Here is an 8,131-nt window from a genome sequence, read left to right on the forward strand (position 1 = left end):
GAAATGGAGAGAGTGGGAGGGAGTCATTCCCAGCCCCTGTCCCCAGGCAGGGAATGAGAGCTGGGGAGCCTGACCCCCTCAGGTAGAAGAGCAGCCCCTGGGGAGTGTGGTGACCAGAAGCAGGAGGCAGGGCGTGGGGCGGCAGTTTGTGCAGGCAGGGCACGGAGCAGGGCACGGGCCCCTCTTGGCTCAAGGTAAGAACTCGGCTAGTGCTCACCCCCCACACACCCCAAAGAGGACCTAGCCATGGTATCCACTTGGACAAGAACCGTAGCCAGGAGGACAGTGGCAACCCAGGCAGAGGTGCCTCTCAAGAATGCAGCTGTCCAGGTCTCTGGCTGCACAGCAGAGAGAGCACCTGCATACGCTGTGACCAGGTGAATTATTTACTTAGCCCAGTGGCTGAGCTGAAAGTGGAGGTGGAAAGATTATGGAGTATCCTGGATTGCGAAAGAGAAATTGGTGAAATAATGACCTACCATTGTTGAGACAAAACTTCTAGGTGGAGGCTTCACAAGAAGTAGAGGACCCTCTGCCTTCCTGTCACCTGGCAGAGGTAGGGAATCTGAGAGAAGAGGAGAACTAGAAGTGGGTCCTTGCTCAAGACAACAGGTGAATCCGGTCCCGGCTTCCCTCACCTTCACATGTGCCCTTACAGAACAGGAATATGGCCCTGGATCAGGAAAATCAGGTAACTGAGATTACTGACAAAGGTCTGTCCAGGGAGTTGCTGAGGGGCAACCCTCCCTGAGGGTTGGGTCTGGCAGGCACATAGGGCCTTCAGTTCCCCTCAAAAGAGAATCTCCTACAACAATTACCTTCCTTTGGTTCTTAGCAGAGGCAGTCCTAATGCATGGGGCAGACTGTGATTCTGTAATTGATGTAAAATAATGAGAAACACTGCATCTGTTCCAAACTCAGTATGGTGTATAGGTCTCCTAGTTTTCAAGAGGGGTTTGCTTGTTTGTTTACCTATTTGCAAACATTTCTGAATGCATTGCTTTATCATAGATAGTGCAGCATGGTATACCAGATCAAATCAATGATCTTACAACCAGCTATACTACCTGCTTTAGGAAAAACATTGTAAAAAAACATTTTAACTGTTCTGGAACACTCCCCCAGGACTTGATTTTTTTGCAGTGCCACGCCACTGTAGACTGTTCTTTCTAAAAAGTAACTTCCTTTTCAGCTGTGGTTGTTGAGCTGACCAGCACATTTTCTAAGTGCAATATTTCCATGGTATATAATACAACACTTCCAGTAGTGTAAAGTTTCCAAACTAAGACATTGCATTTCCTCACATGTTGCACAGGGAGACTGGAAGCTCCCTCCCTGGTGGTGTTTAAGACCAGATTGCATGAGGCTTTGTGCAGCCTGGTCTAGTGTGAGGTGTCCCTGCTCATAGCAGGGGTGTTGGAAAGTCATGATCTTTAAGGTCCCTTCCAACCTTAACCATTCTATGATTCTGTGATTCTATGATTCTGTGATTCTACTGGCTTCTAGCCTCTGGGCTCAAGCATTGCTCCAGTGTCTCTGTGCCTCTTTGCTGCACACCAAGAGATTTTCTTGCTATTGCTGGCTGCTGGAAAATATTCCTGCCCCAGCCCTTAAGATAGCAAATTCCAGGCTGTTTGCACAGATAAAAACACTGTGATGCACCAATGTTTTTTTTTCGAGATTTTCGCTCCCAGAGGAATGGAAATCTTCATCACACATCAAATTTCTCAGACTTCACTGTTTCAGAAAACTTACAGAATTGCAGGAACAGGTAAAATTGCAAAATACCACTAGACTGTGTTCAATAATAAAAACCTGCATTGGCTGCTTTCATTCCAGTTTTGATGAAGGTGGAATTGACTCTGTGATGTTAAAATGAAGTTAAAATAGTCAAAGCAGCAGCTTCTTCCTGCCTTCCCTTGATTTTCTCCCTCTATAAGGAGAGGATCCAAACACCAGAATTGTGATGTGCTCCTGCGAGCTAAAAAAGCCTTCTTATGCTTATTTGTCTGTTGGAAAACTTTGCTGGTTTGTTTCTTGCTGTTGGGAACACCTATGATACTTCTTTTTCCAATAAGGAAAATTTTCTCCCTGAAATTGTGTAATGCCCATTTTATGCTTTTATTCACATATTTCTGCTTTCATCTGTCATGTTCTTTTGAAAATGCATCACCATATGAATAATTTTCAAAGCACATTTTTGCCAGATTCAAAGCTGTTTTGTCCCTGTGAAGGTGTGAAAATACCTAAAGGTGATATGACAGGTGGTGAAACTGTACAAAGGTATTGAATCTGGGTAACATCCGTTTTCCTGACACATAGTGTTTAGGACCCTATTCCATTCATATGTTATTCCATTCATTAATACATCATGGGTATATTGGAAGTATTTGTGGGTTTCAGCTCACAGTATTTATTTCTGAGGGTGACATCCAGAATTTAAATAATACAACATATAGATATCCCATGTATTGCCAGCTCTGAGGGATTATGTGTAAGGAAGTGAAGCTTACTTCTATATGAAGCTGGAAAGAGCAATTGAACTGGTTTTGTTGTAAAGGAGCAAGATTGTGACCAGGCAATTAATTAAGCAATCAAAGTGTTTTGTTTCTGATACTTCAGGGGCTGTCAACTCATTATTTGTTAGATCAGTTTCACTGGAGTGGAGTTGAGAGCTAATGGGTTGGCTTTTCTCTCTCCCGGAAACCAACAGCAGTAGCTGGTGCAGAGCAATCTTCAGCTTCCTGGGCCAGCAGGCAAGAGAAGTGAACCATAATATTTTAGCACAAACATGAGGTGTGCTGCTAATCAATCTGGCCTCTCTCTGATACCTTGGCAAAGGTAGGATTCTGTCTCTGTGCATATCTAACACCCTGCAAAATAGTTATTTTTAGCTTAGAGCAGTTCTTAGCTCTGTTTCACCACACTGTCCAGCAAATGGTTGATTTGGCACATTGAGGGTTCCTGTAGGCAAAGGGATGGGGGTGTGAAAAGGGGGTCAGGGACTGCTTAAACCAGAAATAAAGACTTGTCACACTGTGCCCGCGTGTGGGGATAGCATAAGATCCTACCTGTGGACTTTCAGAGGATCTACAAGTTGAGTTTTTTAAAGCAGGAGCAATTGGTTAAGTATGAATGTAAGGAAATTTTAGTAGCTTGAAGAGAAGGAACTGAAGAATGAATGATGAAGAGAGATATCAATGAAAATTAATTTTACCAAGTGAAAAGATAAGATTATATCAATATTTCATGTTTAAAATCTGCAGTGCAGAAATAACTTAGACTCCTACTAAGAAACAGAATTAGTTTCAGGTGTGGACACCCTGTAATGCACAGTGATGAAATATAATTTATATCAATCTTTTGCAGCTCTATACTGTCTTAGACACATCTGTCAAAGTGCTTGAAGAATATCAGCTAATAAATTCTCCCAGTTAACCTGATAGAACTAATCCCATTTTTTTTTTTTTCTAGGACGGAAACAGAATAGTTCAGCTACGCTTAGTTCATACAGGAAGTATGTGACAGTCTAGGGTATAGTCCAGACCTTCTGAATCCTAGTCCTGCTCTTTAGCTATGAATTCAGCTTTCCTTAGGCTTGACTTGTTCAGAGTCACCTCTTGTGCTCTGAAATAGACTCCTTTCCCTCCAAAGTTTTAATTCAAAAAAGATTAAGGGTATAATTTTGGGGTGGATTTAAGAACTTCTGCATGGATACAAGTCTCAAAGACAGGTTGGTTTGACACTGATAAGGAAGAGAGAACACAGAAACTTCAAGAATATACATTTTTTAAAGTTTTAAATTGCTATGTTGCAGGGTTGTGTGTAAAATGTACTAAGATGGAGCACACTGTCATTAACACAGTCTACTCCTTTGCTGGATGACAAGATCAAACCAGCTATTTATGTGCCAGTTCTCTCTATTTCAAGAACTATGTGCAAGTTTACTAAAACTACTGTAGACTGCCCTGGGCTATTCTTGTGAAATCATTCTTGAGCTGAGAGAGAGTCTGTGCAATGGGACTTTCTTGAGATCTGAAAATTCTTACACTCCATTCCCTCCTTACTTCTATCAACATGATGGAGTCTCTCAAATCCTACATTATTCAGAGAGTTGGAAAACAAGTAAGGCCGTAACATTGCAATGTATCCTACAGTCCAGACTGCAGCCACCCTAGAATCCTCTCTATATTATGTTTCTTGATCTTTTACTTCTAATTCCATATTAGTTATTTTTTCAGATGTTGATCTACGTAGAATATTTTCCACTAAAGCTTGATTTGTATTTTTAAAAGCCCACAAATATTTTGTGTTTTATGACACACTTCTTAGGATTAAAAGGTCTAGGCAGATGTGTCCCAAATCATGGCTGATTCATGGTCCTATCGTATTCTTTTTGCACCTTTTTAAGTTAAAGTTGATTTTTCCTGAGCACGAGTTTCTGCAGATGTATAAAGCGTTCCACTTGGAAACCTGCATTTTCCCAAGCCACTTATTTCTACAGGAAAAAGCTTAACAAATTCCTTGTGGGACTGCAAGTTCTGTCTCAGAGTAGCAACGAGAGTTAATACTCGATGTGACTAACACATCAGCCTTTCATTCTCTCATTCATTCTCATAGAAACATAGAAACATAGAAATGTGGTTGTAAAAGATCACTGTATCTCCACAGGTTGCCATTCTGGATGATTATGGTTGTAAAAGATAGCTGTATCTCCACAGGTTGCCATTCTGGATGATGACAGCTTTAGCTTTGCCAAGCTAAGCCTTGGAACCTCCAGGGTTCATAGCCAAAGTTTATGGCAGCAGCCCTTTGCTCAATGGGCTTCCATCTCACATTATGTTTAATCCGATTTCTAACATTTTGATCAAAACTATATTTAGTAGAAAAAATCCCTCTAAACCAATGATTTTTTCTGAACTGTGTCATCAGCAGGTTTCATTAGTGAATTTCCACATTTCTCGATTCAGACATTATGAATTTAATTCATGATTGCTCTTAAGTAAGATTAGTCTCAAGACTGATTCCTGAGGAGTTCCTGTCATTTCAGCTGTTTTTCTACACTGCTGATACTAACCCCCATCTTCTCTGCCTAACTCACATTTTTAGACAGTCATATGTCAAAAGTTTTGCAATAATTCAAGTACATATATCACTCTTTTTGCCAAAGGGATCAGCTGTTATCCAACAAGATGATTGGATTTCCCAGCACAAATAACTATGGCAAACTTCTATTTGATTTCCTCCTATTTTCTGCTTATTCCATTCCTTAAGTTGCTTTTTCCTTAAAAAAGAAAAAGTGTTCTAGGGCTTTGCATCCCATGCAAGGTACACTACTCTTGTAGCTCTCTGTCTGATGTCCATTCCTTCCATATCTACAGTTACAATCCCTGCTATTCTCTAGACAAGTTTAGTCCTTTGGATATAGAGCTAGAGGACTTCCAGTTTTGTGTGCCAGTCAGTGATCTGAATTTGTAGCTGGCATTTTTAATGGCAAGTAACACTCTGATCATGGGTTGACTCCTGTGCTGATTAATTAATTTAATCAATTTATTGCAGATATAAAAATATGTTTCTCAGAAACATGTACAGCTACATGCTGGTAACTATTTAAATTACTAGAAATGCATTTGTGTTTCTTTTCATGCAAGAAAGGGGCCATTTTTATTCTATAGCTCCAAGTTCTTTTTTATAGAAACCAGTGAGGATCTCCCTGAAATGTGAACTATTGTAAATCACTTGGTTTATCTGTTCCCATGCAGCTATGGCAATGGGAGTATTTTGCTGGAATACCTGAAGTGTGGCAAAGCTTCTGACCTTGTGAGCTTCACACCAAATATTTAATGTGGTCAAGAGCCAGGAGTAACTTTCCACAGATGCTATATAGCTAAAAAGAAGTGGATATCAAAAAATATGTGAATGAATGAGAGACAGGCTGCCAAGGGAGGTGATGGAGTCACCATCCCTGGAAGTGTTTAAAAGAAATATAGATTTATTGCTTAGAGACACAATTTAAGCACTGAATGGGTAGATGAGGTTATGGTTGGTGGATTTAGGTTATGGTTGGACTTGATGATCTTTAAGGTCCTTTCCAACCAGGATGATTCTGTGATTCTGTGATGATAACATCTTCCATGCCTTTCCCTATTTCCTTCCAGTTTGAGGTTTTTCAGGGTCCTATAACAACATCATAATTAGTCTCACTGGCTGTCTCTAGATCCCAAAAGCCACTTGGTTTATCTGCCTGCCCTCCTGGCAGTCCCATGGGGCTGTCCTGGCATGCAACCATGTTTATATGATTTGTTGTCTGAATGCAGCTTGAGAACAGTCATCACCATTTTTGAAAGTCCAGGTTATAATATTAAAAAGTTACCTGAAATAATATTTGAATGTCAGTTTGTCCTTTTCTACTTGCTTCAGCTGGAAAATACACAGAGCTCTGCCTGCTCCAGGAGGTAGTATACTTGGAAGCAGGCACCTAGCACAATTCTCCATGGCACTACAGCCTTGCAAGGCAAAGTGAGAGAAACTGCAGAACAACACAGCATCAGCTAGTGGCTGAGCTCCTCAAGGACCTTTTGTGCATCTCCCAGAACCTCCTTTGCTTTTCTGGTCTCAGTGCCTTTTCTCTGGTGGTCATAGCTGAACTTCCCAGTTGTGTTGGACTGGAAACACGGTGCAAAGGTCTTTGCAAGCTGTGTGTGAAAGCAGCTTTCCAGCCTGAGGAAAGCAGGAGTTAAAGACTTGGTTAATAATGACCTGCTCATAAAGAACAAAAATGGAAGTAGAATAGCTTGGAAACTCATGAGTCTTTTAAAATGGCAGGAGCCATGTTAGCCAGCATCTGAAATACATTTACATTACTATAAATGTTGTGGATCAGTGATCACTAAACTGCATACTGGAAGGAAACTGGTGATATAAAAAGTAATGAGAAAAGCCAGAACTGAACATTAGCAATTTTCTTCTTAAAAAGCAAGTTTCCGTGACTCATTCATATACTATCAATTACATGTGTTTAGAGGCTGAATTTTAAGACTAAAATAGTCAACTAAATTTAACTGTGCCATTATCTTTATGTTCTTGCAGAAATGTTTTTTCCTCTGACAACTGCAGAGAACAGCAAGTGATTGTGAGCATAGCTGATAGTAACATCCACCCATAAACTGCATTTACTGCTTACATAAATGTGTGGATAATGTTACAGGGTTTTTTTCCATTCTTCTAAATATTTGCTTGCCAAGGTGACATTGTTTAATTCCGATCTGCAAAGAGCTTTCTCTTTTACAGATGCAGTTTTAGTCTTTTCCTAAAGGCATTATTTATGTGCAATGTGTACTGAACTCTCTAATGTCCTGGACCCTGATGTTCAGAGATTGCTGCAGCCACACTGGCTCACATTAGGCATGATGATTTTTGATTCTTCACTCTTGATTTATGTTCACCTGTGAATAACTTTTTTGAGCATAAGAACACAAATTACATACTATATCAATCCAGAGATAAACCAAGGTGATTAGTCTGTCTCTGACAGGAATTTGTGGTGGATGCAAGGGGGGAAAGTGATGGGAAGAAAACTATAGATAAAATTATTATTTCCTGCATGTGTTCTACCAGTTTACACCTTACAGTGGCATAGGAAACTCTTGAGTCAAAATAGCATTCAGCTACTGCTTACTACTAAATATTCACTGTTAGCTTTGTCCATGAGCTGGACTGAAGACAATTGCATATTTTTGACTGGCACAGCATCCTCAAAGTCTCAATACTACAATTTCTCTATGCATTGTCTGAAAAAGTAATTCTTTTTATTTTAACACTGTAGCCTAATAATTTAATTGGGTGTCCCTTAAGTTTTATGTTATGAGAAGTTTTGAGTAAACCTTCCCTTGTTGCCCCATTTGTGAGCTGATACGGTACCTCTCTGAGGTCTTCATTCGTCTAAACCAGGAAGTGCTAAGGTATTGTCCTGGTTTTGGCTGGGACTGAGTTAATTTTCTTCATAGTAGCCCATAGGGTGCTGTTTTGGATTTGTGACCAAAATAGTCTTGATAACACACTGATGTTTTAGCTAATATTGAACAGTTCTTGCACAGTGTCAAGGCCCTCTCTGCTTCTTACTGCCCCACCA

Source organism: Chaetura pelagica, unplaced genomic scaffold (assembly GCF_000747805.2).
Source record: "Chaetura pelagica isolate M959 unplaced genomic scaffold, ChaPel_1.0 scaffold17, whole genome shotgun sequence".
In the NCBI taxonomy this organism is placed as follows: domain Eukaryota; kingdom Metazoa; phylum Chordata; class Aves; order Apodiformes; family Apodidae; genus Chaetura; species Chaetura pelagica.